The sequence below is a fragment of the Chlorocebus sabaeus genome, chromosome 18, assembly GCF_047675955.1.
Source record: "Chlorocebus sabaeus isolate Y175 chromosome 18, mChlSab1.0.hap1, whole genome shotgun sequence".
Lineage (NCBI taxonomy): Eukaryota > Metazoa > Chordata > Mammalia > Primates > Cercopithecidae > Chlorocebus > Chlorocebus sabaeus.
This window is the reverse complement of record NC_132921.1, coordinates 35,409,482-35,428,893: the sequence shown is the minus strand read 5'-3', so window position 1 is coordinate 35,428,893 and position 19,412 is coordinate 35,409,482. Positions and strand designations below refer to the sequence as shown.

The following is a 19,412-nucleotide window of genomic DNA, read 5'->3' as shown; positions in this document are numbered from 1 at the left end:
AGTTCTCCTTGAAGAGGTCCTTCACATCCCTTGTAAGTTGGATTCCTAGGTATTTTATTATCTTTGTAACAATTGTGAATGGGAGTTCACTCATGATTTGGCTCTCTGTTTGTCTGTTAATGGTGTATTGGAATGCTTGTGATTTTTGCACATTGATTTTGTATCCTGAGACTTTGCTGAAGTTGCTTATCAGCTGAAGGAGATTTTGGGCTGAGACGATGGGGTTTTCTAGAAATACAATCATATCATCTGCAAACAGGGACAATTTGACTTCCTTTTTTCCTACTTGAATACCCTTTATTTCTTTCTCTTGCCTGATTGCCCTGGCCAGAACTTCCAACACTGTGTTGAATAGGAGTGGTGAGAGAGGGCATCCCTGTCTTGTGCCAGTTTTCAGAGGGAACGCTTCCAGTTTTTGCCCATTCAGTATGATACTGGCTGTGGGTTTGTCATAAATAGCTCTTATTATTTTGAGATATGTTTCATCAATACCTAGTTTATTGAGAGTTTTTAGCATGATGGGCTGTTGAATTTTGTCGAAGGCCTTTTCTGTATCTATTGAGATAATCATGTGGTTTTTGTCATTGGTTCTGTTTATGTGATGGATTACGTTTATTGATTTGCATATGTTGAACCAGCCTTGCATCCCAGAGATGAAGCTGACTTGATCATGGTGGATAAGCTTTTTGATGTGTTGCTGGATTCGGTTTGCCAGTATTTTATTGAGGATTTTCCCATCGATGTTCCATAAGAGCAGTTTTAAGGCAATGTGAGGACAGAAGCCAACTGGGGTGCACAGTGGAAAACACAGCGGGTAGGGAAGTGGCCATGGTCCACATAGATAGTTCAGAAGCTTTTCTAGAAAGAAAACAGAAATATTAGGTGGAGGCTGGAGAGGAAGGCAACATTAAGAAAACAGTGTTTTCTGGCCGGGCGTGGTGGCTCACGCTTGTAATCCCAGCACTTTAGGAGGTCAAGGTGGGTGGATCACCTGAGGTCAGGAGTTTCAGACAGCCTGACTAACATGGGGAAACTCCATTTCTACTAAAAATACAAAATTAGCCAGGCATGGTGGCACATGCCTGTAATCCCAACTACTCAGGAGGTTGAAGCAGGAGAATCGCTTGAACCTGGGAGGCAGAGGTTGTGGTGAGTCGAGATCACACCACTGCACTTCAGCCTGTGCAACAAGAGCGAAACTCCATCAAGGAAGGAAGGAAGGAAGGAAGGAAGGAAGGAGGAAGGAGGAAGGAGGAAGGAGGAAGGAGGAAGGAAGGAAGGAAGGAAGGAAGGAAGGAAGGAAGGAAGGAAGGAAGGGAAGAAAGAAAGCAGGCAGGGAGGGAGGGAGGGAGGGAAGGAGGGAGGGAAGGAAGGAAGGAGGAAGAAAGGAAATGGAGTTTTGTTTGTTTTGTTTTTAGGGACAAAACTAGAGCTCTTCGTGTATCGATGTGTTGATGCGGATGATCCAGGACAGAGGAGACGTTAATGACCAGCAGACTACACAGAAACAGAGGCCTAAGCAGAAGACAGGACATTGAATCCAGCACATGAGTAGAGGCACAGCATTAATGGGGGAGGCAGTTCTTCCATTAAGACAGGAGGAAAGAGAGAAGATGGCACAGGTGTAGGTCAGACTGAAGATTAGGTGGAGGAAGGACAAGGGAATTCCCATCATCTGCTTCTCTTTTCTCCTTTGTGTATAAGATGAGTTCAACAACTGAGAAAGGATACGGGATATTTGAGATATAAATATATGGGCTGTATGGGATATAAAGGAGAAGGTAAGTGTACTTAAAGAGAAATAGAATTGCTGGGCAGTGTTAGGTTGACATTTGTAATAATAAAATCTCAGTAAATACTGTAATGAACTTGGAGGCTAGCAATTTCTTTCCTGAGAAATGGAGATAGTAAGACCCAGGTCCTCCTCATACCCTATGACTCTGTGAGTAACGCCTCAATCCTTTCTGGAAAATGCTTTAAAACCCATGACCTTATTATTTATGGTGCCAATAAGTCTTGCAGCTAAGAAGAAGCTTGAGGAACTATAAGATCTAAAAAACTGGTCAAAATATCAGAGCAATCTCAGATGAGTTGTGTGGGGTTTATCCACCCACCCACAAATCCACCTATCCATCCATCCCATTCCATTCAATGGACCTCTTCTCAATCATGTACTGGATGCTAAAATAACAGCATTCTCATTCTTTGATGATTAGTTATTTGGCAATTCAGTGAATAAATTTGTTCAACAAGTGTTTGTTGAGCATCCGCTATTTTGAGCTAAGCCCTTTGCTGAGGATTGTGAAGAACACACAAATCCAAAATGAATTCTTTCCATTCTCAAGTAGCTTGTAATGTAGATAGGAAGACCATTCAGTCTCACATTGTAATAATTCAGTGTAGAATACAGGTGCTAAATCATGTGCAGAGATCAGGAGCTATGAGGAGGGAGCTCTGAGAAGGAAGCTCTGCATACACAAGCACAGCTCTGGCAGGGAGGCAGGGTTTAAGCTAGGGTTGATCATCTCAGCTCGTATCTTTGGAGAGGGGAAAAAAAAGATTCCAAACTTGAAGAAATAGTGCAGTATTAGAGTGCAATCATAAACATAAAACATTAACATGTAATTCCCTTATGCTTTTGAAAAATTACTTCATAAACGCAAAGTAAAATATTTTTCCCTTTTTATTACCTGACAATTACATATTAAGAATTTCTTTTTATGTTTAAAAACATATGCAAGCTGGGGAAGGCAGACGCCAAAATGTAATTGCTTTCCTTCTATAAGAATCAGATGTCATTTTCTTCCAACTCAACTCTGAAAAGAGATAGGAAAAAGCAAATTGTTGTATACATTAAATTTGGAAACATCTGATAGCTTTCCTCAATTAAACTATTTAAATGGAAAAAGATTGCTGTACAGCTCTATCATATCCCACTGAATAAAACCTCAGCTGAGGCAAATTGGCAGTGGCAGGTACCAAATGCATCGGCAATAATGAGATTGGACAACCCAGTGGAGGTCATTGGTAATTGTTATTATATGCAATATTGCACTGTCAGAAGAAGAAAAAAACAACTCTATAGCAGGCAAAGCCAATGCCAGGGACTGCATGAGTTGGGAGTACTTGTGACCACCCAGCCAGGGTGACTTAAGGAGTGTCAGGAGAGCTGGAACCCCAAGACTCGAGTCTACTCTTCCTGAGGGCTCTTTCGTAGCTGGCTGTGCATCTCAGCATATGGGGGGCAAACCACAGCACATTCTATCAGCAGAGATCTGCTTATCGGGCAGCTGAGAGCAAGGTCTCGGGGGGTGGCACTGGGGTAGAGGAGACGGGGAGGAGACAGGGAAAAGTGGGACCCTGAGAAGGGACGTGGAACAGAAGTCAAGACAAGGTTTTTGTATTTGTTGTGTGTTGTGGTTTTGTTCTGAGCTGACCCTGATTCAAGCTATAGAAAGTTTATTTGCACCACACCCCTACCTCAACCAACTTTCCAGATATGCAGGAAAAGAGAATAAGAATTTGCTTGTGTTTCAAGGTTTCAAGTCTCCTTCTCAAAGTTCCAAAGTTGAGAAAGAAGGGGTGGGAGTTGGTTTGGGCTGCCTCAGACCTAAGCAAGCCTGCCTGCCTGCCTGCCTGCCTGCATACAACCTCTCCTGAGCCCTGGGCCCTGAGTGCTGCTCTGGGACAGTCCAGATGAAGAGTAAAATCAGTTGCTTCATAGTCCTGTGCAAATGACAGTCATACACCAACTTGTTTGCAGTGCAGTGATGGGTACACAAAAATGTATTTGACTGCCATTTAACCACTTACCAGACAGTTTCGTGTCCAACAGGCTGCAGCAGGTGCATCAGTGACCATTGCACTGATTTATTCCTTAGATTCAATCATGAGGTCACTTTGAAACAGAATGTGACCATTTACAAGGGCCAAGAGCCCCAAATGACTGTGATGCTGCAGTACCTTGTTAAAGAAGGAAGGAATGGGGAGACCCCTCATGGCCCAGGCCGCTGATATCATGAAGCTCTCTGAATACAGTTAGAGTAACTCTATCAGAATCATTGCCAACGTGCAATTGCCTCCTGCTCTCAGACATCTTAGAGAGTATTCTTTGGTGCTGAGCATGTGTCTCAGTCAATTGGGGCTGCTGTAACAAAATACCATAGATTGGGTGGCTTAAACAACAGACATTTATTTCTCACAGTTCTGGAGGCTGGAAGTCCAATATCAAGATACAGTGTCTGGTGAGTGTCCTCTTCTTGGTTTGAAGATGTCCTCATTCTTGTTGTTTCTCCACATGGCAGAGAGGTTGGGGTGGGAGGGGGGGAGAGAGAGAGAGAGAGAGAGAGTTCTGGTATCTTCCTTTTCTTAAAGGGCACTGATTCCATCACAGAGTTCAACTCTCATGACCTCATCTAAACGTAATCACCACCTCCCTAAGGTCCTGTCTCCAAAACACCATCACCTTAGGGGTTAGGACTTCAACATATGGATTTTGGGGAAATACAAACATTTAGCCCATAGCATCATGCTTTCTGAATTTGTCTTAAAGAAAGCAACAGGTAGGTAAATAACCCTATTGGAAAAAAACCACAAAAACAAAACCAACTAAAAGCTGAAGGGAAGATCAGGATCAGGATGGTATCCTAATCCAACCTGGAGGAACACTCCTTCTGAGCTGCAGGGGTTCTTGGGCATCATCTGGTTCCATATCCCACTCCAGGTAGAGACCCCCCGAGATGGGGCTTCCAAGACTTGACTGTGCTAGGGAATCTGCTGGGGAGCATTGTGCAAACTACTCAGATATCCAGGCTCACCTCTTCCTATTGAGTCAGATTTCTGGGTTGGTGTTCAGAGAGCTGTATTATAAACAAGTTTTCTGGAGAATTCTGGTGCAGGTCCTCCACAAACAAGACCCATATGTGGGAAACACTGCATCCCTGACAGTCATTGCTGGAAGAATCCCCCAAACAGGGAGTGCACAGATCACAAGGAAGCCTGATCTATTGTAAGTCATGTTTAATTGCCACGAAGTTCTTTATATTGAATAGTATCTGATCCTCTGCCAATTCTGCCCAAAGTTTTAGCTCTTATCCACTTGATCAGAAAGAATGTATGTGTTTAATCACGAGTTGTCTATCTCTTCTTCAAGCGATTACTCTGCAGCATATCCCAGCAGAAAAAGTCCACTTCCACCGAGCTGACAACCCAGTGGGAGAATCTAGGTGTGCCCTGAGGCAGGTGCTGCATTCATATACATTCATTCGGATGAAAAGAGTTCATTCATTCATTCTCATTGAGCACCTATTCCCTGCACTGAGAATTGGTGGTACGCAGAGGAATCAGAGCAAGCACAGGCTCTGCCCTTGAGGAGATGACGATAGAGGAAGGAAGCCACACACTCATGTAACGCTTGCCCACCCACCCAGGTGATTTGAGTAAAGGAACAAGGAGGGAGATTCAGATGGGGTGGGGCTGATCAGGGGTGGCTGTCTGGCAGAGGTGGTATTTGAACTGGGCTTGATGGCTGAGTTGGATGTAAAGAGGTGGTGTTACCAGGGAAGGGAGCAAGGTAAAGCAAGGGTGTCTATGGGAAGAGCAAGGAGTACAGCAGATGGCACAGAGAAGCTTCTGTACATGCTCAGGTTTAGTCTTCTTGGTGAGGAAATTGCCCTTCTCCTCTGGCTATAGCATCAAGCCCTAGATATTAGTGTTGAGAAATGCACCTGGTGCAGCCCTTTACCCTTAAACAGGCATCACTATCTTTATTTCAAAGTCAGCTTAAGGTCGTTTATGCCTAAAGAGATCCCTTTGGTAATGGGTCTGCCTAGTCCTACTTAATATTCATCCACTGTGAGACCACAGGGCCCCTCTTCTGGACCAGGCCTGCACACAGGGGTCAATGAAAAAGCCTGATCCTGGCAGCTCTACTTGCCTTGGGTCAGACAGCACGGTGGCCAGCCCCCCATTGTTTACGGGGCATCTATTGGCTGCCAGTGGTGAGAAAGTCTGGGTTCTTTCCTGCAACAACTCTGATTGACTAAAAGAGAAAGGAATGTTCTGGAAAGACAACAGGTAGCTAAAAAGGCTCGAAGTGGGGGGTGCGGAAATGGTTAGGGAACAAAAGGTGGCACAGCTCAGCAAAAATCAAGCCAGCAGGACAGTCTACTTGGAAGCCTGTGACCTATGTGGTCATCACCACCCTCTGCTGAACCCTTGACTCTGCCACAGCCACTGAGAACGACCCATGGTTTAGCCCCTCTAAAGCCCAAGTCCTGGCTGTTAGAGGCATTGGATTGGCCAGGTGTAGGTCACATCTCTCATCAGAGGTACCAGAGGAGTACACGGCCAACCAGGAGGGACAAGAGTCACTCGCATCCACAGAGTTAGATTAAAGCACAGGTGAATGCCCAGGACAAGGGTCCAGGTATGAGAATGAATGATGGAGAGAGGAAGGGTGAAAAGAAGTCAGCAATGGGAGAGAAAGCTCTTGCCAACTGGACAGGAGAGGCTGCGAGTCATGTGCTGGGGCGGGCTGGGGCAGGCTGGGCCAGGGACTTCCTACTGAGTCAGGACAACTTAACAGACTCCCCAAACTCAGACTGAAGGAAGGGGTAGTCCCTGAGAAAAGGGGTAAATGGGGAGACTAAGGGAATGATGCCCACCTGCCACCTCAAGTAGCCTGAGGATTCACCTTGAAGAAGGAAGAGATTCAAATATATAAAGGAGGACAATATTGCTATTCATGGCCATCATTGCCTCCCAAGGAGAATGGACCCTACTTAAGGAAAGGTCCTTCGGTTTCACTAAGTGTCTTAATGCATTTGGACATGCAAACTAGGTTTGGGACTAGGACCTAGAGAAGTAGGAATACCAGAGAGAGAGAAACTTGGAAGGCAACATGGAGGGAGGAGGAGAGTGTAGGGAGAGGGGCCAGAGTCTTGAAGTGGCCAGTGACAACTCCTTCTGGAGGGGTGGTGAAGAATGGGGAATTAGATGCAAGACTGTCTATAGTTCCAGCTACTCAGGAGGCTGAGATGGGAGAATCACCTGAGCCTAGGAGGTCAAGGCTGCAGTGAGCTGAGATCACACCACTGCACTCTAGCCTGGGCAACTGGAGTGGGACTTTGTCTCAAAAAAAAAAAAAGTTTGCCACGTGCAACCTGCCTGTCTCTCTACACCTCCAGTGTAGCTGCTGCACACATGGATGCCTGGTAAGGTGGGCTGTTATTTTGGGATGTGTCTTGTACAGGCATCTGCATATTGAAAAAGGAACTGTGTCCCTCATCTGGTTATATGCATAGCCTCCTAAGGGCAGCTCCCTGGGAAGATGAGATGATCTGGACACTGAACTAATTCAGGGCAATGGGAACTTCTGGCCCCAGATGCCCATGGTGTGATATATGCACTTTCACAGCATGTGGGCAGGGCGCAGCCACTCCAGAACTTCCAGCCCTGGGAGATCCCCCACTGTCTGTGGGTTTTGGATGTGTAGGCTGGAAAGGGGAGAGCATGAGCAGAAAAGGGAGTGCACCTGGCGAGTTTAGAGGGCAAGGTGGAGACCTTGCCCTCTAAACTCGTTGGCTGTGACCAGGTCCCAACCTGGAAGTGGTGACCAAGAAGGGTGAACTCAGAGGTCTGAACATTGAAGGCTGGGCTACAGTGTCCAAACACTCTGTTAGGTTTCTTATTCCCTATGTTAAAAGATAAACTTAGGCACACTGAAATTGTAATGAGTTTATTTGAGCAGACAGTGATTCATGAATTGGGCAGCACCAGACTCCAAATGATTTGGCTTCACCCAGGGGACAGGAAGGGAAACTTTTATAAGGTGTTCACAGAAGCAAGAGAAAGAAAATATACTTGATAGGTTAATGTGGAAAGCTTCTAGTTAGAGGTTAGTTTGGTGGTTTCTGATTGGTTAAGCTTAAGTTTTGTTTTACTGTTTACATTGAGTTGGGCTTTGTTTCGCTTACCTAGGAATCCACGGCATTGGTACAGTCTCAGCCTAATGACTTCTATTAGTTTTTTTAAACACCTACTTGGCCACAAACCCCACCCCACTTTTTGTGTTAGCTGTAAGTAGTAATAATAGTAGCAAAAATTTGTATAGCACTTCCTAGTTCCAGGCATCATTCAAAGCACTTTATATGTATTAATTCATGTAATATAATCGTCCCTATAGCTCTTTGAGGAAGATTCTAACATTATCTTCATTTTGCAGATATAGAAACTGAGGCACAGTGAGGCTCATTTTTCTTATCTCCCCTGGCAAGTGTGGGGCCTCTGTTACGGTACTTTATGTCTTTTCTGTGTGTGTGTGCATTACGGTGCATTAGGGTATATCTCTGATAATGACAGCCACGTACACTGGTGCTGTACAGCAGAACATACATACATGCTGTTACTGTTCATGCCTCATTTCCCCTTTCAAGGGGAAAACACTATCTTTTCGTCTTTGCATCCTCAAAGCACCTTGCACAGTGCTGGGTGTATTTAGCAGAAGGTGTCCAGTCAATTTTTGTAGAATAGTGAACTAAAGATTTCTAAGCAGGCAGTGATGTAGTGAACAGTATTTTTGGAGGGTTTGCCAACTAGCAGGGTGGATTGAAAGAGGAGAGGCTAAAAACAGGACCCCACAAAGTTCTGAACTGTGCCCCATGGCAAGGACAGTGATCTGTTTGGAGAACCCGTGTCCATCTGGGGTTTGCCTCTTTGCCCTGCAGGTACACCTCTGTCTGAGCTCTTGGTCTGGGATTTTTTTGTCTTCCTGTTTTCCAGATTTGCCCAACAATATTTCCTGCCTGAGATAAGCCTTCCATATAATTTGTGAACTGGCAAGACAGCTTTTGGCAGACTATAAAGCTGTCTGAAGTTTTAGTTCTCAATCCTAACATTTGATTCATTTAATTAAGGACTGAGGACATTACGAGTACCTCTCAACTATCAAAGGGCAAATTTGAAACAACTCACAAACACAATTAACCTTGGCCCCAAAGATTAAAAAAAAAGCAGGCACAGTGTGGTATTTCACTATTTATAATCACCAGTTAACAAAGTATGCAATTAAGTCAAATGCTGATGTAGCAATACAAGCCCAGTGCCAGGGGTTTGCCCTTGCCTGGTCCTTGCATGTGACCATCTGTGGCTTTGGACCAGTGGTCTCCAGGTGGAGGGCCACATTAGAATCTCTAGGGGCTTGGGGGTGGAGGAAAGGTTTGAAAACAACCATAAATAAATAAAATAACCATAAATAAAACATATATGTTTGAAAACAATCATAAATAAAATAAAACATAAATAAAATAATTTTATTTTATTTGGGGGATATTCTTAAAACCTAATTTCTTTTTTTGAGACAGAGTTTTGCTCTTTTGCCCAGGCCGGAGTGAAGTGGTGTGATCTCGGCTCACTGCAACCTCCATCCCCCCAGTTCAAGTGATTCCACTGCCTCAGCCTCTTGAGTAGCTGGGATTACAGGTGCCTGCCACCATCACCGGCTAATTTTTGTATTTTTAGTAGAAATGGGGTTTCTCCATGTTGGTCAGGCTGGTCTCGAACTCCCGACCTCAGGTGATCCACCCACCTTGGCCTCCCAACAGGCATGAGCCACCACGCCCGGCTAAAACCTAATTTCTAAAAATGTAAACTACAGAAATTAATGCTTGAGAAAAATCTTTCTGAATGATGGGAAATTGCTGAAGACAGAAATTCCCAAGATAGAGAAGATGCCCTTCTCCCCCAGGGATCTTATAAAATTCTCTGGGGTACACATGAGAATGTCAAAGTATCAAAGGAGAGTATGAATGAAGAAAAGGTTGTAAAACACTGCTATTCCCACACCTTAATCTCACACTGCCCTTGGAGATGAGGGCCTCTCCCATGGGGCTTGTCACGGGAACCCTTTCTAGAAGTAACAATATTCTTAATAAATACATTTAACCCTCCCTCCCTCCCTCCCTCCCTTCCTTATTTCCCTCCTTCCTTCCTTCCTCCCTTCCTTCCTTCTTTCCTTTCTTCCATCCCACTTGCATATTTATACCCTATCTTATTCCAAAAAGGATGTGAGATGGATAAATCCCTTTGGATAATATCTAAGAGGAAGCTCCCCAGGAAACACTGGGATCCATCAACGTCCTGGTTAACAAATTACTTTTTACTATGTATTAGTCAGTCACTGAGCTGGATGTGAAAGTACAGGATGAATGAAACAAGATATCTGTCCTCAGGGAACAAAATCAGCCTAAACAGAACAAAAGCAGGAAGAAGGACCCTACACTTTGGATTACAGCTGCCTATAATCCAAAGTGCAAAGTACTAAGTGATGTGGATTTTATCAACCAGGGTGCTTTTGGTTGCAAGTAACAGTAAACGTAACTCAAAGTGGGAATTTATAATCTCCCATAATAGGAAGTCCTGAGGCCAGGCAGCTCCAGGCACAGTGTGAACCCACTTTTGTCCTCTTTCTTGGCCCCCTCCCCCTCACCCATGTGCCAGGGATTTGATCCTCAAGCTGGCTGCAGGCTGGCTACAGCAGCTCCAAGCATCACTTCCCAGCAACGTCCAGGAAAAGAAGCAGGCACATCACTGCCTGCCGGGTGGGACCTCTGTTTATCAGTGAGGAAACCTGCTTCAGAAGTCCCCAAGCATGGCTTGTTGGCCTGATATGGGCATGTAGGGTCCTGCATGCATCCCTGAACCAGCTTCTAACTGAAGAGAATGTAATAAGCAGAACTAGCTTAGACCAACCAAGACTTACCTCTAAGTCCCAGGGGGAGGAGTGGCCACCTGAACAAAATAGACATGTGCCCAGAGAAGTCAGGGAGTATGGATGAAATGCTGGAAAGTACCAGCAATGCTGTTCCACCAACCCACAGGGCAGGAACATGGAATTCTCCCTGCCAGGCACAGCAGGGGAGGTGATCTGATTTGACCTGTCCAAGAGCGCGTGTTCTGACTTCTTTTTGGGGGCAGGGAATAGGACATTCCTTCTAAGTGGAGGAAATAGCACGAGTAACCCCGTGGGGAGCTGCTTTGCACAGAAACAGAATCTTCTGTGTCTGTGGCACAGGTGTGCATTGGGTGGATGCAAACAGGAGAAACCTGAATGTGGATCAGGATCAGTGGAGAAAGGCCTGGCCACCAGGCAACAAGCAGCCATTATTTTAACCCAGAGGTTCATACAAAGCAAGGTATTACTGGCATGGTTTCTCACTCAGTTAATGGAGGCGTTACTATAGAAAGACCAGTTCCAGAAAATATTTTAAGATGCTGTGACCAAAAATCTGTCCTTGGGGGCCTGCTGGAGGGATGTGGCTAGCCTCAGAGGGACATTTTTGGCAGGGGCATTGAGTCTGATGGGTACTGGTAGTTTATCAGAATTCTTTTTTTTTTTAAAGAAAATATTTATTTATTTATTTATTTATTTATTATTATTGTTATACTTTAAGTTCTAGGGTACATGTGCATAACGTGCAGGTTTGTTACATATGTATACTTGTGCCATGTTGGTGTGCTGCACCCATCAACTCCTCAGCACCCATCAACTCGTCATTTACATCAGGTATAACTCCCAATGCAATCCCTCCCCCCTCCCCCCTCCGCATGATAGGCCCCGGTGTGTGATGTTCCCCTTCCTGAGTCCAGGTGATCTCATTGTTCAGTTCCCACCTATGAGTGAGAACATGCGGTGTTTGGTTTTCCGTTCTTGTGATAGTTTGCTGAGAATGATGGTTTCCAGCTGCATCCATGTCCCTACAAAGGACACAAACTCATCCTTTTTTATGGCTGCATAGTATTCCATGGTGTATATGTGCCACATTTTCTTAATTCAATCTGTCGCTGATGGACATTTGGGTTGATTCCAAGTCTTTGCTATTGTGAATAGTGCCGCAAGAAACATACGTGTACATGTGTCTTAATAGCAGCATGATTTATAATCCTTTGGGTATATACCCAGTAATGGGATGACTGGGTCATATGGTACTTCTAGTTCTAGATCCTTGAGGAATTGCCATACTGTTTTCCACAATGGTTGAACTAGTTTACAATCCCACCAACAGTGTAAAAGTGTTCCTATTTCTCCACATCCTCTCCAGCACCTGTTGTTTCCTGACTTTTTAATGATTGCCATTCTAACTGGTGTGAGATGGTATCTCATTGTGGTTTTGATTTGCATTTCTCTGATGGCCAGTGATGATGAGCATTTTTTCATGTGTCTGTTGGCTGTATGAATGTCTTCTTTTGAGAAATGTCTGTTCATATCCTTTGCCCACTTTTTGATGGGGTTGTTTGTTTTTTTCTTGTAAATTTGTTTGAGTTCTTTCTAGGTTCTGGATATTAGCCCTTTGTCAGATGAGTAGTTTGCAAAAATTTTCTCCCATTCTGTAGGTTGCCTGTTCACTCTGATGGTAGTTTCTTTTCCTGTGCAGAAGCTCTTTAGTTTAATTAGATCCCATTTGTCAATTTTGGCTTTTGTTGCCGTTGCTTTTGGTGTTTTAGACATGAAGTCCTTGCCCATGCCTATGTCCTAAATGGTATTACCTAGGTTTCCTTCTAGGGTTTTTATGGTATTAGGTCTAACATTTAAGTCTCTAATCCATCTTGAATTAATTTTTGTATAAGGAGTAAGGAAAGGATCCAGTTTCAGCTTTCTACTTATGGCTAGCCAATTTTCCCAGCACCATTTATTAAATAGGGAATCCTTTCCCCATTTCTTTTTTCTCTCAGGTTTGTCAAAGATCAGATGGCTGTAGATGTGTGGTATTATTTCTGAGGACTCTGTTCTGTTCCATTGGTCTATATCTCTGTTTTGGTACCAGTACCATGCTGTTTTGGTTACTGTAGCCTTGTAGTATAGTTTGATGTCAGGTAGCGTGATGCCTCCAGCTTTGTTCTTTTGACTTAGGATTGTCTTGGCAATGCGGGCTCTTTTTTGGTTCCATTTGGATGTTAAAGCAGTTTTTTCCAGTTCTGTGAAGAAAGTCTTTGGTAGCTTGATGGGGATGGCACTGAATCTATAAATTACTTTGGGCAGTATGGCCATTTTCACGATATTGATTCTTCCTATCCATGAGCATGGTATGTTCTTCCATTTGTTTGTGTCCTCTTTGATTTCACTGAGCAGTGGTTTGTAGTTCTCCTTGAAGAGGTCCTTTACATCCCTAGGTTGTAAAGGAATTGTAAGTTGGATTCCTAGGTATTTTTATTCTCTTTGAAGCAATTGTGAATGGAAGTTCATTCATGATTTGGCTCTCTGTTTGTCTGTTACTGGTGTATAAGAATGCTTGTGATTTTTGCACATTAATTTTGTATACTAAGACTTTGCTGAAGTTTCTTATCAGCTGAAGGAGATTTTGGGCTGAGACTATGGGGTTTTCTAAATATACAATCATGTCATCTGCAAACAGGGACAATTTGACTTCTTCTTTTCCTAACTGAATACCTTTTGTTTCTTTCTCTTGCCTGATTGCCCTAGCCAGGACTTCCAACACTATGTTGAATAGCAGTGGTGAGAGAGGGCATCCCTGTCTTGTGCCAGTTTTCAAAGGGAATTTTTCCAGTTTTTGCCCATTCAGTATGATATTGGCTGTGGGTTTGTCATAAATAGCTCTTATTATTTTGAGATGTGTTCCATCAATACCGAATTTATTGAGCGTTTTTAGCATGAAGGACTGTTGAATTTTGTCAAAGGCCTTTTCTGCATCTATTGAGATAATCATGAGGTTTTTGTCTTTGGTTCTGTTTATATGCTGGATTACGTTTATTGATTTGCATATGTTGAACCAGCCTTGCATCCCAGGGATGAAGCCCACTTGATCATGGTGGATAAGCTTTTTGATGTGCTGCTGGATCCGGTTTGCCGGTATTTTATTGAGGATTTTTGCATCGATGTTCATTGGGGATATTGGTCTAAAATTATTTTTTGTGTGTGTGTCTCTGCCAGGCTTTGGTATCAGGATGATGTTGGCTTCATAAAATGAGTTAGGGAGGATTCCCTCTTTTTCTATTGATTGGAATAGTTTCAGAAGGAATGGTACCAGCTCCTCCTTGTACCTGGAAGAATTCAGCTGTGAATCCATCTGGTCCTGGACTTTTCTTGGTTGGTAGGCTATTAATTATTGCCTCAATTTCAGAGCCTGCTATTGGTCTATTCAGGGATTCGGCTTCTTCCTGGTTTAGTCTTGGGAGAGTGTAAGTGTACAGGAAATTATCCATTTCTTCTAGATTTTCTAGTTTACTTGCATAGAGGTGTTTATAGTATTCTCTGATGGTAGTTTGTATTTCTGTGGGGTTGGTGGTGATATCCCCTTTATCATTTTTTATTGCGTCTATTTGATTCTTCTCTCTTTTCTTCTTTATTAGTCTTGCTAGTGGTCTGTCAACTTTGTTGATCTTTTCAAAAAACCAACTCCTGGATTCATTGATTTTTTGGAGGGTTTTTTGTGTCTCTATCTCCTTCATTTCTGCTCTGATCTTAGTTATTTCTTGCCTTCTGCTAGCTTTTGAATGTGTTTGCTCTTGTTTCTCTAGTTCTTTTAATTGTGATGTTAGAGTGTCAATTTTAGATCTTTCCAGCTTTCTCTTGTGGGCATTTAGTGCTATAAATTTCCCTCTACACACTGCTTTAAATGTGTCCCAGAGATTCTGGTATGTTGCATCTTTGTTCTCATTGGTTTCAAAGAACATCTTTATTTCTGCCTTCATTTTGTTATGTACCCAGTCGTCATTCAGGAGCAGGTTATTCAGTTTCCATGTAGTTGAGCGGTTTTGATTGAGTTTCTTAGTCCTGAGTTCTAGTTTCATTGCACTGTGGTCTGAGAGACAGTTTGTTATAATTTCTGTTTTTGTACATTTGCTGAGGAGTGCTTTACTTCCAATTATGTGGTCAATTTTGGAATAAGTGTGATGTGCTGCTGAGAAGAATGTATATTCTGTTGATTTGGGGTGGAGAGTTCTGTAGATGTCTATTAGGTCTGCTTGCTGCAAAGATGAGTTCAATTCCTGGATATCCTTGTTAACTTTCTGTCTTGTTGATCTGTCTAATGTTGACAGTGGGGTGTTGAAGTCTCCCGTTATTATTGTATGGGAGTCTAAGTCTCTTTGTAAGTCTCTAAGGACTTGCTTTATGAATCTGGGTGCTCCTGTATTGGGTACATATATATTTAGGATAGTTAGCTCTTCCTGTTGAATTGATCCCTTTACCATTATGTAATGTCCTTCTTTGTCTCTTTTGATCTTTGATGGTTTGAAGTCTGTTTTATCAGAGACTAGTATTGCAACCCCTGCTTTTTTTTGTTTTCCATTTGCTTGGTAGATCTTCCTCCATCCCTTTATTTTGAGCCTACGTATGTCTCTGTATGTGAGATGGGTCTCCTGAATACAGCAAACTGATGGGTCTTGACTATCCAGTTTGCCAGTCTGTGTCTTTTAATTGGACCATTTAGTCCATTTAAGGTTAATATTGTTATGTGTGAACTTGATCCTGCCATTATGATATTAACTGGTTATTTTGCTCGTTAGTTGATGCAGTTTCTTCCTAGCCTCAATGGTCTTTACATTTTGGCATGTTTTTGCAATGGCTGGTACCGGTTGTTCCTTTCCATGTTTAGTGCTTCCTTCAGGGTCTCTTGTAAGGCAGGCCTGGTGGTGACAAAATCTCTAAGCATTTGCTTATCTGTAAAGGATTTTATTTCTCCTTCACTTATGAAACTTAGTTTGGCTGGATATGAAATTCTGGGTTGAAAATTCTTTTCTTTAAGAATGTTGAATATTGGCCCCCACTCTCTTCTGGCTTGCAGAGTTTCTGCCGAGAGATCTGCTCTTAGTCTGATGGGCTCACCTTTGTGGGTAACCCGACCTTTCTCTCTGGCTGCCCTTAAGATTTTTTCCTTCATTTCAACTTTGTTGAATCTGGCAATTATGTGTCTTGGAGTTGCTCTTCTTGAGGCGTATCTTTATGGCATTCTCTGTATTTCCTGAATTTGAATGTTGGCCTGCCTTACTAGGTTGGGGAAGTTCTCTTGGATGATATCCTGAAGAGTGTTTTCCAACTTGGTTCCATTTTCCCCCTCACTTTCAGGCACCCCAATCAGACATAGATTTGGTCTTTTTACATAATCCCATACTTCTTGCAGGCTTTGTTCATTTCTGTTTCTTCTTTTTTCTTTAGATTTCTCTTCTCGCTTCATTTCATTCATTTGATCCTCAATCGCTGATACTCTTTCTTCCAGTTGATCGAGTCAGTTACTGAAGCTTGTACATTTGTCACGTATTTCTCGTGTCATGGTTTTCATCTCTGTCAGTTCGTTTATCGCCTTCTCTGCATTAATTATTCTAGTTATCAATTCTTCCACTCTTTTTTCATGATTTTTAGTTTCTTTGTGCTGGGTACGTAATTCCTCCTTTAGCTCTGAGAAGTTTGATGGACTGAAGGCTTCTTCTCTCGTCTCGTCAAAGTTGTGCTCTGTCCAGCTTTGATCCATTGCTGGTGATGAGCTGCGTTCCTTTGGAGGGGGAGATGCGCTCTTATTTTTTGAATGTCCAGCTTTTCTGCCCGACTTTTTCCCCATCTTTGTGGTTTTATCTGCCTCTGGTCCTTGATGATGGCGACGTACTGATGGGGTTTTGGTGTGGGTGTCCTTCCTGTTTGTTAGTTTTCCTTCTAACAGTCAGGACCCTCAGCTGTAGGTCTGTTGGATATTGCTTGAGGTCCACTCCAGACCCTGTTTGCCTGGGTATCAGCAGCAGAGGCTGCAGAAGATAGAATATTGCTGAACAGCGAGTGTACCTGTCTGATTCTTGCTTTGGAAGCTTCCTCTCAGGGGTGTACTCCACCGTGTGAGGTGTGGGGTGTCGGTCTGCCCCTAGTGGGGGATGTCTCCCAGTTAGGCTACTCAGGGGTCAGGGACCCACTTGAGCAGGCAGTCTGTCCGTTCTCAGATCTCAACTTCCGTGTTGGGAGATCCACTGCTCTCTTCAAAGCTGTCAGACAGAGTCGTTTGCATCTGTAGAGGTTTCTGCTGCTTTTTTTGTTGTTGGTGGTGGTGGTGTTGTTTAGCTGTGCCCTGTACCCAGAGGTGGAATCTATAGAGACAGGCAGGACTCCTTGAGCTGCTGTGAGCTCCACCCAGTTCGAGCTTCCCAGAGGCTTTGTTTACCACTTAAGCCTCAGCGCGGGCACCCCTCCCCCAACCTCGCTGCTGCCTTCCCATTAGATCGCAGACTGCTGTGCTAGCAGTGAGGGAGGCTCTGTGGGCATGGGACCCTCCTGGCCAGGTGTGGGATATAATCTCCTGGTGTGCCTGTTTGCTAAGACCCTTGGTAAAGCGCAGTATTGGGGTGGGAATTACCTGATTTTCCAGGTGTTGTGTGTCTCAGTTCCTGGCTAGGAAAAGGGATTCCCTTCCCCCTTGTGCTTCCTAGGTGAGGTGATGCCTCGCCCTGCTTCAGCTCTTGCTGGTCGGGCTGCAGCAGCTGACCAGCACCAATTGTCCGGCACTCCCTGGTGAGATGAACCCAGTACCTCAGTTGAAAATGTAGAAATCACCTGTCTTCTGTGTTGCTTGCGCCGAGAGCTGGAGACTGGAGCTGTTCCTATTCGGCCATCTTGCTCCGTCCCCCAAAAGAAAATCCAGAATTCTTAAAAACACAGACTCTGGGGTCAGACTGCCTGGACACACAGCCTGTCTTTACTTTCTGCTGCTCACCTGGCCTCAGTTCTCTCACCTGTGAAGTGGGGATAATAATTGTAAATACTCCATAGGGTTAAATAAGTTATTCATTCTGGCACACAGGGAGCCCTCTATAATTGTTAGCTGTTATTGTTGTTAAGGGCTGAGAAGGGAGTGGGGATACATTATCATGAGGATTCCAATGAGGAAGCCAGTGGCGATTTCGTTGTGTGGATTTTAATTGTTTTCCCATAAACTGTAGCTGACAGTTGCCTCTAAATAGAAGGCAAAGGGCCCACAGCCTCCAACTTCTAGAAAATTGGCCCACATACCATCTTTGCCTCAACTGCCAAGTGACATTCATGTACCTTCCTTTTACCTACAAAGTTGAGTTCATACTCTATAGATCTAATTGATAATCTACTAATATTAATTAGAGAAGCTCATTAGTTTAAGTCATTAGAGCTATGACCCCTATAGTAAATATTATTAAAGACTAAAGACCTGATTAAGATTAAAGTAACAGAACTGCAAATTTTCACCTGACCTAAGAAAACCTTTTGCTTTCCTTCTTTCCTGCCCTTTCAGAGCTTCTCTGTTTTCCAGACACTATAAAAAACCATAATGTTTGCTTACAAAATTAGATCTGTGTGTGGGTTATCAAAATTTGAAGTCCTTGTGCAATTAGCATACACAGAAGGGATACAAAGGGAAGAGTTCAAAGAAATTGACAACTGCATACAATTTGAATATGTTCTCACGGATTTTGATTTGCTTAATTTTTAATTAGGACAAAATTTCAAACACACAAGCTATTAAAAAGAATAGTACAAGGAATACGCCTCTGCCCTGCACCCAGATACCCAGTTCCAACAATTGTTAACAGGTTACCATATTTACTTCCTCTCTCTGGGCTTCTCTCTCTCTCTGGGCGACTCTCTTGGGGCTCTTGCCGATGCTCAAATGTGTCTGTCCAAGGTCCCAAGGAGATTCTCTTTCTGGTAATCATTTGAAAACAAGTTGCAGATATGTTAACACTATATAGGTTCAACCTATATCTCCTGAGAATGAAGACATTCTCCTACTTAATCGTGAGATCATCATTATCCCTAAGAAAATTAACAAGAATTCCCTAGTATCATCTAAACCAGGCCTTATCCAGATTTCTCTATTTTTAGAACTATGATCCAATTATGGGTCTGCTAGTATTGTTTTTAATAGAGAGAAGTGTGTGTATGTCTGTCACTAAGCTTATGAAATGTGGTGTGTGTGTGTGTATAGTGCTCATGTATGTTTGTGTGACATGTGTAAGTATGAATGCATACATGCATATATGTATGTGTGTGAGCAGTGTTTTGTGTCCACATGTGTGATGTGTACATGTGCTTGTACGTGTATATGCATGTGTGTGTGTGCATGTGTGTGTGTTGAGGAAGGAGATGCTAGGGATTCTCTTTGAGCAAAATGAACCAAGATTTGCTAGAAAGAAGATGCTTTATTGTTATTATTATTTTGCCTAATGCATGTGAAGAAATAAGAGCCAAACTCCAGCAACTATTGAGCAGAATCTGTCTTGGCTGGGGAGGCTAAAGATACTAATGGTTTTGTTCCCCTTGATAGATTGATTCAGGTGTCCCTCTCTCCTATCATCTTGGGAGAGCTCTCTCTGAAAGGGAACAGTCACAAAAGTTCTTTCTCTGCTCAAAAGGGTCAGCATTACCTTCTATTTTCCTCACCAGG

At 43.3% G+C, this 19,412-nt stretch overlaps 1 long non-coding RNA gene across 1 annotated transcript in view; it reads left to right on the top strand.

Annotated features, from left to right (window-relative positions):
* Window positions 1-19,412, top strand: part of LOC119618466 (uncharacterized) — a 288,797-nt gene that overhangs the window by 125,561 nt on the left and 143,824 nt on the right. The gene's annotated exons all lie outside the window — the stretch shown is intronic.